This window comes from Coenobita brevimanus, chromosome 88, assembly GCF_032717465.1.
Source record: "Coenobita brevimanus isolate Jiangsu-jjx chromosome 88, ASM3271746v2, whole genome shotgun sequence".
NCBI lineage: Eukaryota > Metazoa > Arthropoda > Malacostraca > Decapoda > Coenobitidae > Coenobita > Coenobita brevimanus.
Genome location: NC_137041.1, coordinates 16,286,523 through 16,309,322, shown reverse-complemented (window position 1 = coordinate 16,309,322; position 22,800 = coordinate 16,286,523).

Below are 22,800 nucleotides of genomic sequence, written 5' to 3'. Positions count from 1 at the left end.
ACCCAGCCAGTGCTTAAGGATTATATTCAGGTGAGTGAGTAAGGGGCTGTGACGGTGTTGTTATGAGTAAGTGAAAAAATAGTGAGAGCCAAATAAAAAGGCAGCAGTATGGGGAGCCCACACAAACACATACATATACTGATAATAACAGATGTACAGTCACAAAAATATATTCAGATGTACATAGACACTAGCACATGCATGCACACATAATGTTTAACGGCAAGTTTTGCTGGTAGTCAGCCTTAGATTTCGTCTTTTGTTTAAATTAACAGACACGGCAGAAGATGTGTGGATCAAACAATTGGAGTGAGAGAGATGGCAGAGAAGGCTTGTGAGAAGGACCATGAGGTGTTTATGGCATTCATGGACCTGGAAAAAGCATACGACAAAGTGGACAGAGAAGGATTGTGAAAAATTTTGCGCATGTACGGTGTAGATGGTAAGCTGCTAGGTGCCGTCAAGAGTTCTTATGATGATAGTGAAGCATCTGTAAAGGTTAACGGGCATCTACGTGAATGGTTCACGATCGGTGTGAGCGTGCGACATGGTTGTGTGATGTCCCCATGGTTGTTCAATATACTTGTATATAAGGATGGGGTGATAAGAGAAGTAAAAACACGAATAAAGGAGAGAGGGATGGCGTTGGTAATGAATGGTGATGGATGGAATATCTCAAATTTGTTGTATGGTGATGATGCAGTACTGCTTGTAAGTACCGGACAGGAACTTGGTAGGCTAGTGCAGAGTTTTGATGTCTGTGGGCGTAGTGCCTTGAAAGTAAATGTAGAAAAGAGTAAAGTGGTGGCTATTGAGAGAGAAGATGACTCCCAATGCAATGAAACGGTGAATGGAGAGACTGGAATTGGTGAGAGAGTACAAATACCTGGGTACAGTGATAGAAAAGAGAGGAAAATGTGCAAAATTAGTTGAAAGTAGAGTGACACAAGGAAGAAAAGTAGCTGGTGCAATGAAGACCTTGATATGAAACAGGCTTGAGTGTTGCAGCTGCACGAGGCTTACATGAAGTCGTGCTAGTGCCAACTTTAACATAAGGATGTTAGACTATGGTGTGGCATGAAAATGAAAAGTCGAGAGTAAAAGCAGTGGAGAGGGGACTGCTGAAGAATGTATATGGAGTACAGAGGGTGGTTAGGATACGAAATAATGTGATTCGTGAAAGATGTGGAGTAAGGAAGTCGGTGGACACCAGAATCGAAGAGAGTGTACTGAGATGGTGTGATCATGTGGAGAGAATGGATAACAATGGAGTAGTGAAAAAAGTATATCTGAGCGAATTTGATGGAGCGAGGATGCGAGGTAGGCCAAGGAGAAGATGGAGAGATATGGTGGATGAGTGTGTGAGGAAGAGAGGTTTGGATGTCGGTGAGGCTACAGAACTGACAAGAGATCGAGCTGGCTGGATGAATGTTGTGAGAAGTGCATGATCAGGGACTTGGCATCCCTTTTTAATGTGGCAGCGTCCGGATTGACTCAGTCGGATACGTTTATGTGAAGCTACAAACGTGATGAATCTTTTCGGCTTATCCGATAGAGCCAGAATTCCGGGGGCTTGAATGATGAGTGAATGGAAGCGTGGCCCATTGGACTGGGCAAATTTGGGCTGTCTGGACATTACTACGCATCACCCTGCCCTAGGGTGGGAAAGGAGGTCAGGATGATGATGACGATGATGAACAGACACACACAAAGTTGCATACATATCGGTTTACTCACACACACACACACACACACACACACACGGTAAAGCAGAGCTGGAAGCAATAACGGGATGAGGATGCGAGGTGTGAGGGAAGAGAGCCAAGCACAGGCATTTGTATTTCATTAAGAGAACACCAGCGACCTTATTCAGACCCTTTAATAGCAGACCTGTGTGAGAAGCAAACCCAGGTTAATAAACAAGGAAACGGAGATAAAAGGAGAATCAAGGACGACAGCGTCATGTATGAAAACGGATTTTATTTTAATGTTCAGTAACTCAGTCTCGAGGGAACGTGAGAAATAAAATATACCAAGAATAGGAAGGCTGAAGTAAGACAGGAAATCTTCATATACCATAAAGGAAGAAAGGTTCGAGGCTTAAGAACCAAATAAGAAAAAATATCGTGGATAGTAGGAGCAGGACTAAACAATCAAATCATTTAACTCTACGCGATTCCCTTTGCTAAACATAGTACTCTGGCACTGGCTGAAAAAGGAAATAACTAGCTAAACGAAGAGAAAGCTGGAAGAATGAAAACAACAATAACAAATAAGTCTCAGTAAAACGTCAAGCCACTCGCCTTTTGGCTCTATTTCCTCTTACACAAAAAGAAAGAATTGATTTGGTTAGAGACGCAATCACCCTGTTTTCTCTCTCCCTTACTTCCAAGACAAGAATACTCTCATATCCCGCCAACAATACACACACAGAAGTCCATCTTCATTGTAACTAGTAGAGATTGAATTGTCAGCTCCGGTGCTCACTCACCCAAGGTCTCCTTCATTATCGTATTTTCAGTTTTATCGATCCATAATTGTTGACAGTCTTATCTTCTTTATCGTATTTTTCCCCCTAACCTCTCCTTCCTCTCGCCTTTTCCTTTTCATTGCAGTCGCATGAGTACCAACCTCATTTGCTTGTACTCTTCCACTGTTTCTAATATGCTCGTGTTTATCAGCTTCTAGTACTTATCGTCCTCCCCTGTTATTCATCATGTTTATCAACCTCTATCGCATATCGTCTTCAATGTATCGTGCTCTATTGCTTACCAACCTCTCTTGCATATCGTCTATTCCTCTTCATTGTATTTTCTTTCTTTACCTGCTGTGCTTCATATACTTCTTGTCCTCTTCTGTGCATCATGTCCTCTTGCTTGTCAACCTGTCTTGCTTATACTCTCCTGTGCATTATGTTCTCTTGCCTACCAGTCTCTCTTGCTTACCGTCTATAGCTCTTTATTGTGTTCCCCTCTTTACCGACCTTATTTTGTTTATCATCCTCTCCTGTGCATCATTTATGCTTGCTTACCAACTTCTCTTGCCTATCGTTTCCTGGTTATCGTGGTAAACGTGGCATGTATATTGATTATGTTTTCTTAATATCGATATTGTTTACGGTGGGAATGCACAGAATGATATTAAACCCTTTCACTACGATGATGTCCTATGCTTATTTCTCATTGTTACCTCGAGACTTCTAAGGAAAACAGTCTTGTGCTGAAGAGGTTACTGAAGGCCATGTCTAACCTCTCTAGTAAAAGAAATAAGTTTAACAATGTCACCTGTTGGGAACAATTTAACAACTGCTTTTGGGCTGGAGGGGCTAAGGAGCAATGAGCAATGTCAGTCGGTAAAGGAATAGCCGTCAGAAAGCCCCATGTCCCCTACTACCCAAGAAGACCCTTGTTTTCTCGCCTTGCTGCGATTATCTATCTATCTATATCTATATCTATATCTATCTATCTATCTATCTATCTATCTATCTATCTATCTCTATCTATCTATATCTATCTATATATATATATATATATATATATATATATATATATATATATATATATATATAGCCTATGATTTCATCATCCTTTGTGTAATTTTAACGCTCAGTATGCTGCATGTTTGATCACGAGCGTGTTCTGCCTCAGTCCCCCCCTTCTACCATTATAGTAGAGTAAGTCGTTCTCTCTGTTATTTAGAGCGGGATTTTCAGCTTTTTGTCCCCATGGCTTCATTTGCGCGTCCTTTTTACAAGTTGTATCAAGCTCTGCCGGCCCCTATATAATGAGCTCAGTCTCCGCATCATTGCCACTTAGATCTGCTCCTCATTTTGTTCACATCTCTGTCCTCCCCTGTACAGATATTATTATTGTGAGTGCTCAAGAAATCTCCAAACATCTAGCAGCTGTGTGTAATTTGAGTATAACTGTTGTATTTTTTCTTGTACTGTGTAGCATAAGGTTAATTCTTAGGCCTGGTGAGATTTTTGATTGGTGTTGGGTTTTATGTCAGTCATTTTTGATAATAGTTTGTATCTGTAATAATTTATCTGGCATTCACTGAGTATTATCTGGTATCTCATTTTATCAGGGCTGACTTAGATAAATTTACTCTTGCTAATTTCATGTTAATAGAGGCTATTGCAGTTAACCATATATTTAACCTGTTTTTTGCCATTACATTATCCTTATGAGTCCTGAATGTTTTGTTGTTAGTTTGAGCATTAAACTTTAACTTGTAATTTTACCTAACTCTTTTGTTTTGAACCTGGAACTTTACGGGACAGTAGTGACTCTTCGTATTCTCACTTAAAGTGTACATTATCTTTCTCTGTTCCGTAACATAAATTTGGCGACCTCATATCAGGATATTCAGGATATTATCATAAGGATATTGCTTGATATTTTGTGATTGTTACTTATTAATTATGTCTACTATTACTACACTTGATGAAGCCAAACATTTTTGTCAAATGTGCAAACAGTGTGTGATATAGAAAACAGAACAAAGAATGAACTTAAGCTTGTTGCTCAACAATTGGGAATTGCAGTTCACTCTCATCATTCTAAAGATCAAATTGTTGGCATGATTAATAAAAGCTTGTTTAATGTAACTCCTATAAATGAGCAAACGCAGATTGAATTAGCTAAGTTACAGCTAGCCCTGCAGGAGGCTCGTGTTAAGGAGGCTGAATTTCAGGCAAATGCTAAGGAGGCGGAGTCTCAGGCTCGTATTCAGGAGGCACAGATACAGGGACAAATTGAACTTGCCAGGATTCAGGCAGACCATGAGTATCGCATGAAACAAGGTGGAACTGGATCATCTAGCTCTGATGATTTTGATGTGGCTAAAAAAGTTAAACTTGTCCCTCCTTTTAATGAATCTGATTTAACAAAGTATTTTCAGTTGTTTGAGAGGGTAGCTACAGGTTTTAATTGGCCTAAGGAGTATTGGCCAGTACTCCTTCAAACTGTTCTCACCGGTAAAGCTCAAGTAACTTATGCATCTTTGCCTCAGGATCAGTCTGATAATTATGATGTAGTTAAGAGCTTGATTCTTAAGGCCTATGAGCTTGTTACTGAAGCCTATAGAGTAAAATTTAGGACAACTTACAAGCAAGATGAGCAATCCCATGTTGAGTATGCAAAAATCAAAGAAGATCTGTTAGAGCAGTGGTTAAATTCTAAGAATGTGGATTCTGATTTTGGTAAATTTAAGCAGATGATTTTGCAGGAGGATTTCAAAAGGTGTATTAGTAAAGATGTAAGCCTATATCTTGATGAGAAAAGAATAGATAATTTGTCTGATGCTGCAGTTTTAGCTGATGAATATGTTCTCACTCACAAGAGATATTCTAAAGAAAAAGGGAAAGCTGAGAGTAAGTACGTTGCCTCTACTCAGAGTACAGGTAACAGGAAAGAGAATAAAGATGATGTTTCTCAGGAAGTAAATACCAGCTTCACCTCTAGATTTCAGAAAAGTAAATGTACTTATTGTAGTAAGCTTGGTCATACTACGGAGAAATGTTTCAGGAGACAGCGTGATGTGAACAAAAAGGAGTCTTTACATATTCAGTCAATTGGTCTAGTGTCCACTCTTGAGAGTTCCCAGAATTCTTTAATTGAGTTAACTGAACCTGCTTTGAGGGGTAACTTAAATTCTCATGATGGAGCTCCTCTTTTGAGCAGTAACGTGGGTGACACTCCCAAGAGTTCATGTGCTAATTTCCTGTCTGATGGTTTTGTCAGTCCTCTGGACAGTAATGACAGGAAATCAGTTAAAATATATCGTGATACATGTGCTTGTCAATCCCTTATGCTGACCAGTGTTCTAGGCTCTAATGTTAATTCCTCTGATGAAACTGTAATCTTACAAGGTGTAGGGAATAATTACTTCTCTGTCCCTCTGTGCAGAGTGAATTTAGAGTCTGGTTTTGTTAATGGTTCCGTTATGGTTGGGTTGGTTGAGACACTCCCAATGTCAGGTGTAACTTTCTTACTTGGAAATGATATTGGTGGAAGTCAAGTGTGTCCAGCTCCTCAGTTGTCTACTGAGCCAGTGGCTGTGTCCCAGGATTGTGATGTCCCTGATGTGTTCCCTGCATGTGCTGTCACTAGGGCTAAGTCTAAAGTTACTGGTGATTTAGAGGATAATGATGATGATGATGTTATCCTAGCTGACACTTTTCTTGCTAATTTGGACCACTCACCAGATGTGGCAGTACCCCGTAGTGTTGATAATTTGTCTCGTCAAGAGTTGGTTGAGTTGCAGGTTGCTGACCCTGAGTTGAAAGGTCTAGCTAACTCTGCTTACAGTGAAGAAGAGTCAGCCGGTGCTTCTACTTGTTATTATGTAAAGTCAGGAGTACTTATGAGGAAGTGGAGACCCCCAACAGCATCAGCCGACTGTGAATGGGAGGTTGTACATCAAGTTGTCATCCCTCGTGTTTGTAGGCAGGATATCATTCGAGTGGCTCATGATTCCAGTTTGGCAGGACACCTTGGAGTGAGGAAGACTGTGGCACGCATTTTGAAACACTTCTACTGGCCAGGTATCTTCAGGGATGTTTCCTGGTATTGTAAGTCTTGTCACACCTGCCAAGTTGTGGGGAAGTGTAATCAGACTGAAAAAGCTGCACCTCTAGTTCCCATTCCTCCTTTTGAGGCGCCATTCACCCGTGTGTTGGTGGATATTGTGGGCCCTCTTCCTAAGACTTCTTCAGGATTTTCTTATGTGTTGACCCTGATTGATATGGCTACTCGTTATCCTGAAGCCATTCTACTTAGAAATATCTCAGCAAAGAACGTGGTTAAGGAAATGCTAGGGTTCTTCACAAAGTTTGGTCTGCCCAAGGAGGTACAGTCAGACCGAGGAAGTAATTTCATGTCAAATGTTTTCAAGCAGTCTCTGAAAGAGTTGGGCATCACCCAGATCACGTCTTCAGCTTACCATCCCCAGACCCAAGGAGCGTTGGAGAGATATCATCAAACACTCAAATCGATGCTCAAGAAATACTGTTTGGAACATCAGAAAGACTGGGATAAAGGTCTTCCATTCGTTGTGTTTGCCGCAAGAGAATCTCCAAATGAATCACTGGGCTTCTCACCTTTTGAACTACTGTTTGGCCATGAAGTAAGAGGACCCCTTAAGTTACTCAAGGAATGCTGGCTGTCGGAGGAAGATGACGTCATCCTGCTGGAGTATGTGATGAAGTTCAAAGAACGGCTGTCCACTGCTTTACAGCTGGCGAGAGAGAATTTAGGAGCTGCTCAGGAGAAGATGAAGACTTGGTATGATAAGAAGTCCAGGTTACGCCACTTTCAGCCAGGAGATCAGGTTTTGATTCTGCTACCAGTTCATGGGCAACCTCTTCAAGCCAAGTTTAGTGGCCCTTATTTCGTGGAGAAGAAACTCAGTGATGTCAACTATGTCATCGCCACACCAGATCGTAGAAAGAGCAAGCAACTATGTCACATCAACATGCTAAAGTTATATCACAGGCGGGACGAAAATAATCCAGTCTGCACTGTAGCTGTTCCACCCGAGTCTGCAAGTGAAGCTCTCCCATGCAGTATGAGCCTGAGTGATAGTTTGGGGAAGAATCCTGATATCATGAATGATCTCCAGACTAAGCTTTCTCATCTACCTCCCAAGGAAAGGCAGGAGTTTTCGGCATTACTGCAAGAGTACCCGCAAGTGTTCCGTGCTACTCCAGGAAGAACCACTGTGTTGATGCATGATGTCGATGTTGGAGACGCAAAGCCAATTAAATTGCCTCCTTACTGTGTGAACCCAGTGAAAGTTCCTCTCATCCAGAATGAGCATGGCTACCTGTTGGACCACAAGATGATTGAGCCCTGTCAGAGCGAGTGGAGTTCTCCTGTTACTCTGGTCCCTAAGCCAGGTGGGTCACAGCGGCTTTGCATTGACTACAGACGTGTTAATCAGATAACCAAAACAGACACTTACCCTCTCCCTCGCGTGGAAGATTGCATAGACAAGATCGGAAAGGCTAGGTACATAAGTAAGTTTGATTTGTTAAAGGGATACTGGCAAGTACCTATGACTGAACGTGCTAGGGAGATCTCATGTTTTGTAACACTAGGAAAGGCTTTTGCATGTTCGGTAATGCCATATGGTATGAAGAATGCACCAGCCACATTTCAGAAGCTCATGAATGTTGTAACAGAGGGTTTGGCAGGGTGTGTTGTTTATATTGATGATGTATTAATCTTCAGTGACAACTGGAAAGATCACCTATGCCATGTCAGTAAATTTCTTGACCGTTTAGTTCATGCTAATCTTGTAGCTAATTTATCAAAGTGTGAGTTTGGTCAAGCTAAAGTTCAGTACCTTGGGTATGTAATTGGTGATGGACATGTTGCACCACCAGGAGCTAAGGTTCAGGTTATAAGTGATCTTCCCAGACCTAAAAGTAGGAAGGAGCTACAAAGATTTTTGGGAATGGTAGGTTATTACAGGAGATTTGTTCTTAACTTTTCTATTCTTGTATCACCACTTACAGACCTACTGAAAAAGGGAGTTGAATTTGTCTGGACCGATAACTGTGAATCCTCTTTCAACAAACTTAAAGCTATTCTATTAATTCAGCCAGTGCTCGCTACTCCAAATTTTGCTAAGCCTTTAAGATGGCTGTTGATGCAAGTGATACAGGAGCTGGGGCTGTTTTGCTGCAAGAGGATGATCAGGGTATTGAACATCCTGTATCTTATTACAGTAAGAAGTTCACTCCACCTCAAAAGAACTACTCAACTATTGAGAAAGAGCTTTTGGCCTTGATTTTGGGTTTACAGCATTTTTCATTTTATTTGTGTTCTGGTTTTGACCCCATAGTCATTTATACCGATCATAACCCACTGAAATTCCTTAGTAAGTTTAAAGATAAAAATCAGAGATTAACAAGATGGAGTCTACTTCTTCAGGAGTATTCATTAGACATACAACATGTCAAGGGGAAAGAAAATGTTATTGCAGATTGCTTATCTAGACTTTAGACAGATTGTTTTAGAGTAATAAGAAATTTCCTTTGTAAATTTCTTTTTCTTTGTGGGGAGGTGTTACATAGCCTATGATTTCATCATCCTTTGTGTAATTTTAACGCTCAGTATGCTGGATGTTTGATCACGAGCGTGTTCTGCCTCAGTCCCCCCTTTCTACCGTTATAGTAGAGTAAGTCGTTCTCTCTGTTATTTAGAGCGGGATTTTCAGCTTTTTGTCCCCATGGCTTCATTTGCGCGTCCTTTTTACAAGTTGTATCAAGCTCTGCCGGCCCCTATATAATGAGCTCAGTCTCCGCATCATTGCCACTTAGATCTGCTCCTCATTTTGTTCACATCTCTGTCCTCCCCTGTACAGATATTATTATTGTGAGTGCTCAAGAAATCTCCAAACATCTAGCAGCTGTGTGTAATTTGAGTATAACTGTTGTATTTTCTCTTGTACTGTGTAGCATAAGGTTAATTCTTAGGCCTGGTGAGATTTTTGATTGGTGTTGGGTTTTATGTCAGTCATTTTTGATAATAGTTTGTATCTGTAATAATTTATCTGGCATTCACTGAGTATTATCTGGTATCTCATTTTATCAGGGCTGACTTAGATAAATTTACTCTTGCTAATTTTGTGTTAATAGAGGCTATTGCAGTTAACCATATATTTAACCTGTTTTTTACCATTACATTATCCTTATGAGTCCTGAATGTTTTGTTGTTAGTTTGAGCATTAAACTTTAACTTGTAATTTTACCTAACTCTTTTGTTTTGAACCTGGAACTTTACGGGACAGTAGTGACTTCGTATTCTCACTTAAAGTGTACATTATCTTTCTCTGTTCCGTAACAATATATATATATATATATATATATATATATATATATATATATATATATATATATATATATATATATATATATATATATATATATCAGCTAGTGGTTACTCAAAGGTTAATAAAGGCAATATATAAGCTCTTTAATTTCGAAATCCTCTGCCGCCAAGTTGAATTAGGACATTGGTAGAAGGCGTCGATATAAAGATACGTTATCGGGCTAAGTAAGAGACCAGGATTCACGAAAGAACACTAGATGTATGGATTTCTTTACTTCCATGAAAATCTGCGTTAGATTAGGCTACGCTAGGCTAGGCTAGGCTAGGCTGGGTTAGGTTAGGTTGGGTTAGGTTAGGCTAGGTTAGGTTAGGTTAGGCTAAGCTAGGCTAGGTTAGGTTAGGTTAGGCTAAACTAGGTTAGGTTAGGCTAAGCTAGGTTAGGTTAGGTTAGGTTAGGGTAAACTAGGCTAGGCTAGGTTGGGTTAGGTATGGTTAGGTTAGGTAAGGTTAGGTTGGGGAAGGTTAGGTTAGGTTATGTAAGGCTAAGGTAGGTTAGGTTAGGTTAGGGTAAGCTAGGCTAGGCTAGGCTGGGTTTGGTTAGGTTAGGTTAGGCTAGGCTAGGTTAGGTTAAGTTATGTTAGGGTAGGTTAAACTAGGCTAGGCTAGGCTGGGCTAAGTTAGGCTAGGTTAGGTTAGGTTAGGCTGGGCTAGGTTGGTTGGGTTAAGTTAGTACCTTCAGGTTAGCTTAGGTTAAATTAGTACTTCAGGGTTAGGTTAGGTTAGATAAGGCTAACCAGGGTTACGTTTGTCTGTTAGAGCTATATTATGATAAATTAGGTTACATTTAATCAGAATAGTATACTAGAGTTATAGTTTGGTTAGAAATGATTTGTTTATTCCGATATGGATAGAGTAGGCCAAGACAGAGTTACATTTAGTAAGGGAAATAATCCTGGAAAGAGAAGGCTTACCACGGAGTGATGGAACGACTAACAGTGAGGCAGTGTGCACTCAGCCAGGAGTTTGGCACTGTGGTCAGTATTGGTTGGGTCTTGTTGACGAATATCATGTGGATCTTATTGTTCATGAATATTGGTTGGGTTTTATTGTTGATGAATAAAAATTCTAAAAGTATTCTGTGTTCAAGTAGTAATTAAAAAAAATGTTGACTCCCAGAATAGATGGTGCATTTTTATTTCTGCTGCTGGTAGTTCTCTCCGACAACCAGGGTATGTTTTCACCCCTGTTTGTCTGTTTGTTGTTTGTTAGTTTGTTTGTCTGTTGTCTGTTAGCAGGATTGTTCAAAAATTTAAAGAGATATTTGATCCAAATTTGTTGGGTAGATAGTCCATGTCCCAGGGAATAACAGATTAAATTTTGGGATTGATCCGGATCGTATTACAGATTCTGTGAAACGCTAATAAATGATGAGAAAACCGATAATTACGTTACCCTTGTAGGAGAGATGCGCTCCACTGAGTGCCCCTCTAGTTGATTAATTATTTATTAGTTGTGTATTGATATATTTATCTGTCTCTTTACTGTACTTATTAATTAATTGATCTATTTATTAGACCTTGTTTTAGAAGAATCTCTTTCAAGTGAAGGGAAAATAAAAGCAGTATTTGACTCCAAACAATGGTAAATAAGATCATCTAGACAGACCAACTATAAAACAAATAATATGTCATATTATTTGCATGTTCTCTATTAATCTTCCTCTGTTTTAAATCTTAGTTTTATTCTCTTCACTGTCACTCATCCTGTCTTTGTCTTCTGCCCGTCGCTATAACACCTTATCCTCAACCTCTGCCCAGTCACCTTTTCATTTTTTCTTGCCTCCATTTTTTTTGCTCTGTTAGCCTTGCATCCTTCCAGTTCCTTGTTTCCCTACTACCCTATTGAACTTTTCCGTATTTCAGTCCATCCATTCTGGTCAGCACGCCCTCCTATATTTTTTCCGTTTCCACGTGTTTTCCTCCATCCTGCCTTCCCTGCCCTTTCCATCGTTTATCAGTCTTTCTTTATTCATTTCTGTCCTTTCAGCATCTTACCTCATACTCTCCCCACAGCCACCACTCTCCTTATTTTCAACTCTTTCATCCCTTTCCCTGGGCAACCCCTTCTTCCTATCCTGTGTTCCCTGCTCTTTCAGCCATCACCTCCATCCGTTCCCCTGTTGACTCCCACCCTTTCAGATGTTCGACATTTTCAGATATTCAACCATCCTCTTCCTATAATCATCCCTTCCGTTATTTTCACCTCTCTCTCTCTCTCTCTCTCTCTCTCTCTCTCTCTCTCTCTCTCTCTCTCTCTCTCTCTCTCTCTCTCAATAAACCAATCAGTCAATCTATCTGTCCATTTATCTATTTATGCTCGTTTTCTTTTCTGACTGCTTTCCACTTGCATTCTTGTTTACACTCCTTATTTTCATCCTGCCTCTCCCTTTCTCTGTTCCTTTTCCTCTGTAGTTTCTCCTCCCACTCTCCTTATAAAATATACTTCCCTTGCTCTTTCCTCCTCCTGATATCTGTCTTCTACTCCTCCGTGTACATTACTCTTTTATATCCCCTCCTTTACATTCTCTGTCCATGTCCACTCCATTTATTATTTCACCCCATTCTCGTCTGTCATACATTTTTTTTTTTTTTTTCACATCTCTCTTCCTTCTGCTTCCTATCCTTCATCCTTCTGCTTTTTCCCATTTACCCAAGTTGTGGTTTTGTTTCTATTCCGTTCTCTTCCTTGTCTCTCCATTTCTTTCTTTTCCAGTGTTTTACCCTACTCTCTTCAACCCTTTCTCTTCTCCCTTCTTCCCTTTGATCCCCAGCCTTCATTCCCCTACATAGCCATACTCGTTGTTTTTATTTGTCATTCCCATTCGTTCTTTTCTGTTCATTACCAACCTTTCAGTATATCATCTCCCTGTCTCTCCATTCACGCAACCCTCTTCTGCCTTCATCTTCTCTTTTCCTCCTGTCCTCACTATCTTTATGTTCCTTGTTTCATTCTGTTTACCATGCTTCTCCCATCCTATCTCATTCCTTCTGTGTTTACTTTTTCCTTTTAGCATTTTACCTTTCGCTATTCTGTTTTGTTTTCCATTCCTCCTTTTCTTGTGTACCGTCCCTCCATTTATATAACTCGATTTATTGATCTTAACCTATTCTTTCTAACCCTTCCCATCTCTTTCCTGCCTATTTATCATCCCTTTCAGTATACCAGCTCTCTTTTTTTCAGGTTTTGCATCCATTCATTTACCAACTTCTATCTTCTTTCCCAGTTAATGCTTTTTACCCTTGTCTTTCTCATCCGCTACCATCCCCCTTGTATAAGTCTTGTCCCTTCCATTTCCTCATCCCACTTTTTCCCTTAGTCGTAATGCATCACTCTGTTTTACCCACTTTTTATTAAATTATTTATCTCGCCTTTATTTAGCTTAAATAATTTTGCTTATCATGTTTTCTTGACTGTCTTTCCTCCCTTCTCTGTTTACTTTCTCCCCAGTTACATTCCATCCCTCCCTCTCCAACGAAGTTTATGATATGGTCGCCGACAACCAGTATTACACTGTAATTGTAAAGTTTGCTAGGGAGGGGAGACTTAACCGTAAAAGTCTGTTTAATAATGGATTTTTTTTTTTTCAGATGTTAGAGGTGAGGACTAGAGGGGGAAGAGGCTTGTTGATTGTTAGGGGAATAAGGAAATAAAGCAGATGGAAAATTCACCACGATTGAGAAATTTGTGAAACTGTGATGATATGATTACTAACGTGCGCGAGTACACACACACACACACACACACACACACACACACACACACACACACACACACACATATTATATACATATATCATGGGGCTTCGCTAGAGTCTACGGGAGTGAAGCGAGGGGTTCCCGGGCCAAACAAATGTCTTTTCTGGTTGGCAATATCTCCCGGAATAAGCCTATCGTCAAACAAAGTTAGTGGCAGATGAACAAGGCCACTCCAAGGGATGCTCCAGAAGGCCAGGATGATGGTAATGTTGGTGAAACACCATAATTAGGAAAGAACATTTTGAAGAAATGTGACAAGAAAGAATCCAGGAACTTAAGCGATAGGCCTTGGAGAGTTTCATTAGTTTTAAGACAAGGTACCATATGGAAAAGACGTGAATATGTAAAAATATTGTAATCCAATGAATCCTAAGTAAAGAGACATGTTAATAGGTGTATCGGGGTTCTGGGAGGTGTGTGAATAAAGGAGGGTATGGAAGAAATGCTGAATACACCATGAACAATATGGCCATGTTTTCCCCATCGTACAACAAAACTTTAACACTTCCTTTTCCATTGTCTTTTCACTTCTTGTACTTCGGGTATTTAGATCAACGATACTTACTCACTGTGTTGAAAATTTTCTCACGTTCGTTCCCCCTTCTTTCATTGCGTTTTCATAGTCCCTTGCTCTTTTTTTTTTTTTTTTTTACTTGGTGACTGTTGTATTATTTCAGTTTTTTTGTGCTCTACATCTCCTTTTCGCATTATTCTTTACGCCTCCAATTTTTGCGCACTCTCTCGCGTTTTCTTTCAGCTAATGCTTAGGGATTTTATTCAGGCGAGTTAGTATGGGGGTCTGACAGTGTTACTGAAAGTAAGTGAAAAAATAGTGAAATCCACATAAAAAGGCAGTATGGGGAGGCCACACAGACACATACAGTACATGTACAGGTAAAAACAGATGTACACTCACAAAAGTATATACATATGTACAGTACATAGGCACTGGCACATACATGCACAAATAATGTTTACCTGCAAGTTTTGCTGGCTGTCAGCCTTAGATTTCTTCCTTTGTTAAAATTAACAGAGAAGCACAACATTGCATACATACCGGTTCGCACACACACACACACACACACACACACACACACACACACACACACACACACACACACACACACACACACACGGTAAATTAGAGCCGGAAGCAGTAATGAATAAGGATATGAGGCGTAAGGGAAGAGAGCCAAGCACAGACATTTGTATTTTATTAAGAGAACACAAGCGACGTTATTGCGTCCTTTTAATAGCAGACCTGTGTGAGAAACAAGCCCAGGTTAATAAACAAGGAAACGGAAATAAAAGGAGAATCAAGGAAGACAGCGTCACGTATGAAAACGGATGACATTTTAAAGTTCAGTAACTCAGTCTCGAGGGAACGTGAGAAATAAAAATATAAGAACAGGAAGGCTGAAGTAAGACAGGCAATCTTGAGTATATTATGCAGGAAGAAAGGTTCGAGGCTAACGAACCAAATAAGAAACAATAGTATGGATGGAAGAAGCAGGACTACACAACTAATACCATTTGACTCTACGCGATTCCTTTTGCTAAAATAAAGTACTCTGGCACTGGCTGAAATAATAACTAGCTAAACGAAGAAAAAATTGGAAGTAACAAAAAGTCTCAAAATGAGGAAAAAAAATGTATCAGCCACTCGCCTTCTACACACAAAAAATGGAATGAACTTGGTTAGAGAAGCCATCACCCTGTTTTCCATCACCCTTACTTCCAAGACAAATGCTCGTATATCCCGCCAACAATACTCGCTTAAAAGTCCACCTTCATTGTAACTAGTCGAGACTGAATTGTCAGCCCCGGTGCTCACTCACCCAAGGTCTCCTCCATTATCGTATGCTCAGTTTTATTGATCCATAATGGTTGACAGTCTTATCCTCTTTACCGCGTTTTCCCCCCTAACCTCTCCTTCCTCTTGCCTTTCCTTTCGTATTGCCGTCTCATGATTACCAACCTCATTTGCCTATAGTCCTCCACTGTATATTGTATGCTCATGTTTATCAACTTCTAGTACAAATTGTCCTCCTCTGTTAATTATTTTCTCATCTTTATCAACCTCTCTCGCATATCGTCTTATCTGTATCGTGTTCTCTTGCTTACCAACCTCTCTTGCATATCGTCCACTCCTCTTCACTTTGTTCTCTTCTTTAGCTACTGTTTTTCATTTACGTGCTGTCCTCTCCTGTGCATCATATCCTTGTTTGCCAATCTCTTTTGCTTATCTTCTACTGTGGATTCTGTTCTCTTGCTTACCAGTCTCTCTTGCTTACCGTCTTTAGCTCTTTCTTGTTTTGTCTTTTCGGATCTCACTTGCTTATCATCCTCTCCGGTGCATCATGTCCAGTATACTTGCTGACCAAGCGTTCTTGCTTTTCGTTTCCTGTTTATCGTGATAAACGTGGCGTGTATATTGATTATGCTTTCTTAATATCGATAATGTTTACGTTGGGAATATACAAAATGATATTAACTCCTTTCACTACTATGATGTCTTATGATTATTTCTCATTGTTACCTCAAGACTTCTTAGGAAAACTGTCTTGTGCTGAAGAGGTTACTGAAGGCCATGTCTAACCTTTCCAGTAAAAAAAGAAATACCGGTAAGTTTAGTAATGTCACCCGTTGAGAACAATATAACAACTGCTCTAGGCTGGAGAGGCTAAGGAGCAATGAACAATGTCAATCGGTAAAGGAATAGCCGTCAGAAAGCCCCATACCTCCTACTACCCAAGAAGGCCGTGGGTTTTCTCGTCTTGCTGCGATAATAGTTTTCTTCAGATTAGTGGTTACTTAAGGGTTAATAAAGGCAATATGTAAGCTCTTTGATTATGAAAACCTCTGCCGCTAAGTTGAATTAGGGCGTTCTATGATGGCATCGATATAAAGATATGTCATCGGACTGAGTGGGGGACGCGGCTTCCAGAAAAAAAAAAAAAAAAAAAAAAAGATGTGGATTTCTTTACTTCCATGAACATCTGCGTTAGATTATGTCTGATTAGGTTAGGTTAGGACGGACTAGTCTGTTCAGGATAGCATAGTCTAGGTTAGGAAAAGTTAGGCCAGCCTATCAAGTTCAGATTTGGTAAGGTCATGTTTCACTGACAGGGTTAAGTTAGGTTAGGTTAGGCTAGGCTAGATTGTTAGGCTAGGTTAGAGAGAGAGAGAGAGAGAGAGAGAGAGAGAGAGCGAATCAATGAAACATGTGTATATACATTGTTTTGCCCCTTATTAAGAAGCAAGAAATTTTTAAATGCATTATGTGAGACTTATAAAATCGATGTAAAGTTTTGTACGGGAAGCATTTTGTATTTTATTCATATATTTGTTTATTTCATTATTATTATTATTATTATTATTATTATTATTATTATTATTATTATTATTGTTATTATTTGTGGTAGGTGGGGGTGCTCAACATCCAGTCACTTGATACAGTGCTGCTCTTGGGTGTCTGCCCTGTCCTCTTCTCCCTCCTTTCCTTCCTTCCTCTTCTGACTTTTACTTCAATCTTTCCTCGTCCTTCTGCCTACGGGTGACTTTACACTCCATCTTTTGTCTTTCTTCCCTACATTCTTTCCTCTTCCTTCTGCCTGTGGGTGATTCTGCACTGAGCGACAAGCCAAATGGTTTCCTGTACACAGGGAAACCATTTACTACGCTGGGTCGTAACCCTATAACCAAATTATGGCGCCTGGTGGTTTAGTGGGAAATTACGGCGCTCCAATCGGATTGAGCCGGTGAAGGTTTATCTCAAAATGATGACTGGAGTTTATTGCTTATGTAATGCCACTCAGGGATGAGTGAGAATAGTCATTCTCATCTTAAATGTCAGGACTAACTTGCCTAGGCCCGGGCTCCTACGCTCCTCATAGGGCAACGTGGGATTGTATGATGGGTGGATGGATTATTATTATTATTATTATTATTATTATTATTATTATTATTATTATTATCTTCATTATTGTTATTATGGGTTGGCGGAGGGTTAGTGTCCCTACCCGTAAAACTACTCAAACAGCCACCCTTTAGGGACTGTGGGCTCTGGCTGTAGGTAGAGAGACATACTCGTAGATAGATCATTATTGTTGCAGGCTATTTGCTTGCTATGACATTTTTGAGCGTACTCATGCTAATTCCAAGCAATTTTTTCTTTTACACATAATAAGGACCTTTTGAGCAGAAGGGTTATTGTAAGTTGAATATATCTCGAAAAATGTCTCTTAACCAAAGAAAAAATAAACAAAAATAACAGGAATAAGATATAAAACGACACCGAGCGGAGGGCTTGACACACCCTACTGGCCTTGTGTACTAATGGCGAAGTAGATTAAACCCTCTGGCTGTGAACTGTTTGTTTTGGTTTGGCTAAATTCTGAATTTTGTATTTCATTTAAGGAATCACACTGCTGCAGAAAGATTATAAGTTATCTAGATTGACACTGGGATCTATTATTAAGAATGATGAAGTGTATTGCAGCCATCTGTCTGCTTCTGTCTATCTCTCTATCTATTTATCTCTCAATAGATAGAATTTATCTGTCTATCCATCCACCTATCAAACCATGTTTATCAGTCTCTCTATCTACCTATCTAACAACCAATCTGTCTGTCAATCTGTCTGCCTGTAATTATATGTGCTTGTCCGCCTGTGTGTCTGTCATTGTCTATAATTGAGTGTCTTCTGTCTGCCCGTGTTTTTTCTGTCTGCTTGTTTGTCTGAGTGCCTGTCTGTCTAAGTGTCTGCCTGTGTGAATGTCTATCTGTCTGATAACTTGCCTGTCTGTCTGTGTGTGGGTCTGTCCACCTATAAATGCCTTGGTCCCTGAGGGGGAGTCCACGAGCAACGAGCAAAATTAATCGCCTCCATGTTGCCCTGTTGTCAGCTATCAAACTTCACTTATGTCTGACATTATCCCAATTCATATATCTCTGTATTCCCTCCTTCTACCTCATCCTCGGTCTTCTCTTCCCACTTTTGTCTTTGCACCTCACTCACATAAACTCTTCTCGTTAATCTCTCATTCACTAGTCTCTCCACATTACCAATTATCTCAGGGTCCTTCTGGCACTCCAAGCAATCTACCACACAGCTCCTGAACTTCCTCATTTGTCTGTCTTTGTCTGTTCGTTACTGGATACGCTCCTCTCAGATAACTCATGTACGACAGATTATTTTGTTCTGCCAAGGGGATTTTACAGCAGGAAGGATGTTACGAATACTCATTATCGCCCTACTAATTTAACTCCAGGAACCCGATCAAGAATTATGGTTCATTTTTCCTACAACCAAGTAATAATATGCAGTTTAAAGAGTTATCGAACTAGTGGTGTTACATAAATGCCTTCATTAACCTCCTCACTACTTAAAGCTCTTCCTAAGCTTAGAAAAGTCTAATAGACGAAGCTCAAATAAACTGAACTAAGACGTTATGGTATTGATGAGGTTAATGGAACATGTGGACTTAGGATGGGGAGGGAGAAGGTGTACTGCCGCGTTTAGTTATTGTCCTTTAGCTTCTTCATTTTTCTCTAGATAACATGCAATGATTTAACTTGCCACAGGGAGATCTCACGTGGTATGAGTGTTGTACGTACAACCCCCTCGCGCACCGTAAGTTTCCAATACGTTTGGGTTTCATGCACAGAACGAAAACCTCGCTCTGACTGGCTCCGCGTGTGCGGCAAGGGAAAAATTTCTATGACCCATATTTACCCCCTGAAAGTGCTTATATTGTTATAAATCGCTTCCAATCATCTTCATTGATGTTTATGCTATAAGATAAGAAAAAAAAAACATAAAACAGATGAATAAAAGTACAGAAATGAAGCCTGAATAAACCTTATTTACATGAAAACTAGCTTCTCATAACTTCCGAACATCACCGTGAAAATTTTTTCCCATGATGCGCAGTTGCAAAGGACATGTTTATATGTAGAATTTCACGATCTTTCATCTACGAAAGTTTCAAGTTGATACGTCCAATAGTTTTCGAGTAAATCGAAAAATACTACGGAAATCACCTAAAAACGTCTAATTTGTTTATTAATTCGTAGGTTGTTAGTTACACTGTAACAAAAATATATGTAGATTCTATCCAGTTTTGTAGGCCAAAGGTTACGGAAGCCCATGATATAATTCACAGTGTTATAAGCCTTATTGTTACTGAGAAAATGAATTTTGAAAGGTTACGATGGTTTGCGCACAGTTTGCGCGCGGTGATAAAACATATGCTCAGGCCTGTAGGCTGGGTCACGATCTGCCTACACCAGGTCAGCCAGCCTGACAAACTCGCGCAGGTGCGTGTGACGTCACGTGAGGTCCAGAAAGGTGAGGTGATAGGATACAAAAACCCACACTGGCAGACGAAAAAATATGTATTCCAAACAGTTTCGGCGACAACTGTCGCCCTCTTCAGTGGATCTACAGACCAAGAGTGGTACATACAAATGCTGAGAAGCTGCTTATATGCAGGGTGAGGACACGTTTTCCCAACCACACCTGATGTGACCTCACCTGACTCTCCCTCTACTCTGTCCACGACCTGAGTGAGAGATTACAAGGGGCGGCAAGGACCTTGCCACTAATCCTCTCATCACTGGATCTAATTTATACATTCCTTCACCATGGTTAAAATTATTATATCTCTCTATACATACAGCTTCCACAATCCTACGTTTCTTATAGTTACTACATTTGTACAATATTTGGCTAGAATTCCAGTCGATTCTATGGTCGTTTTCCGAAGAGTGAACGTACACTGCGTTATTTATGTTGCCTATCTTACAAGCATACTTGTGTTCCTTAATGCGAGTGTCCAAATCCCTTCCCGTTTCACCAACATAAACCAAATCACAGTCTCTACATGGAATTTTGTATACCCCTGCAGTTTTATTACTAATTGGTTTATTCTTTACCAGCATTGATCTTAAGGTGGAAGTATATCTAAATGCAATGTTTACATCCAAATCATGACTCACAGACTTCACCAAGCTAAGATTTGACACATACGGAACCGTGATGTATGGCTTATTTTGCTGACTTTGTGATGTTGGTCTAGGTATAAAAAAGGCTTTTCTGGCTTTAAAATACGCTTGCCTTATAAACCAACTGGGATATTTTAGATCTAAAAATATTTTCCATATCTTGGCGTTTTCCGTATCCAGATGTTGGGGACTACTAATTCTGAGTGCGCTAAGGAACATAGAAGAAATAACTGACATTTTAGTGGAACTGTGGTGATATGAATAATAATGTACAGTATATACAAATTGCACTGGGTTGGTTTCCTGTATACAGAAAAGCTAAGTGTCCCAAGTTCATCCCTGTGCACAAATACATCTAAAAATGGAAGGGAACCATTATTTTCCCATTCAACTTTAAATTTAATTGAGGGAACCAGTGCATTTAATTTTGTAAGAAACTCGTCAAAGTTAGCGTATACGTCTGGCCAAAATTTAAAACACATCATCAACATACCTACACCAAATTAAATTTTGAGGAGATATGGTGGTAAGAAGGTTGGATTCAAAATATTCCAAGTACAGGTTACTAAGAATTGGAGAGAGGGGCGAGCCCATACCCATACCAAACTTTCCAGTGATGAGAGGATTAGTGGCAAGGTCCTTGCCGCCCCTTGTAATCCCTCACTCAGGTCGTGGACAGAGTAGAGGGAGAGTCAGGTGAGGTCACATCAGGTGTGGTTGGGAAAACGTGTCCTCACCCTGCATATAAGCAGCTTCTCAGCATTTGTATGTACCACTCTTGGTCTGTAGATCCACTGAAGAGGGCGACAGTTGTCGCCGAAACTGTTTGGAATACATATTTTTTCGTCTGCCAGTGTGGGTTTTTGTATCCTATTTCATGGTCACGATAGTGTGATTCTTCAGCCGTCAAGGTGAGGTGAGATGTGGTGTGGACGTCAGGACCCAGGACAATGGGAAATTATATTTCAGTCTTTCCTTGTACCTTGCACAGTGTACATATGGAGCACGTGGAGTTTCAAAAGGCATGTTATTCATCCAGAGGGAATTTGTGGTCGACTGATTATTTTCATAATGCCTAGCCAGTGTGCAGTATTTGGCTGTAGTAACAAACAGCGTATAGTGGATGGGAAAAACATAAGGTACTACCGATTTCCGAAGGATGAGCATTTCAGGAGTGTGTGGATCAACTTGTGTCATCGTCAAGATGATACCAATCCTCAACATGCTGTTATATGTTCTGTACACTTCACAAAAGACGATTATATTGATGATATGAAAAGTCGTTTACTTGGCATTGAGAGTCCAAGAAATAAACGACTTCTCAAGGATGGTGCTGTGCCTTCACTATTTCTCCCAAAGAGTAAGTATTATAGTATTAGTTGTTGGTGGTGTTACACGCTATTATAATATTAATGTGGTCTGCGATAAATAATGATATCACTGGAGACAGTAAGAGGTGCAGAATTTCACTTAATACCGACCTAATGTCCGAATAAATAAGAGAAATATATACACAGTCATAGTTATATTATTACATTGATTACTCCATTTTAATGATAACAGTAATATTAATAGCAATAATATTAATAAGAATTAGAATGATGATACTCCTACTACTACTGCTACTACTACTACTACCACTACTACTACAGTACTACTACTACTACTACTACTACTACTACTACTACTAATAATAATAAGAAGAAGAAGAAGAAGAAGAGGAACACCGATAATAATCAGAATAATGATTCTACTACTACTACTACTACTACTACTAATAATAATAATAATAATAATAATAATAATAATAACGATAATAATAATAACAATAATAATAATAATAATAATAATAATAATAATAATATCAACAACAACAACAAAGACAATGGATACAAAAAGCGTAATCCTTTACTTAAATATATATGACAGCATTAATTATTATTTAAGAGAGAGAGAGAGAGAGAGAGAGAGAGAGAGAGAGAGAGAGAGAGAGAGTTTCATTATACTTGTCATATTATGTAAGTCAGCTGACATCATTGTTGGAGACCTAGTAAAATGTAAATATTTCTATTGCTTCAGCTCAAAGTCCAACAGAGGTGGCTACCAAGAGAGCTGAAAGAGTAGAGAAGCGAGGA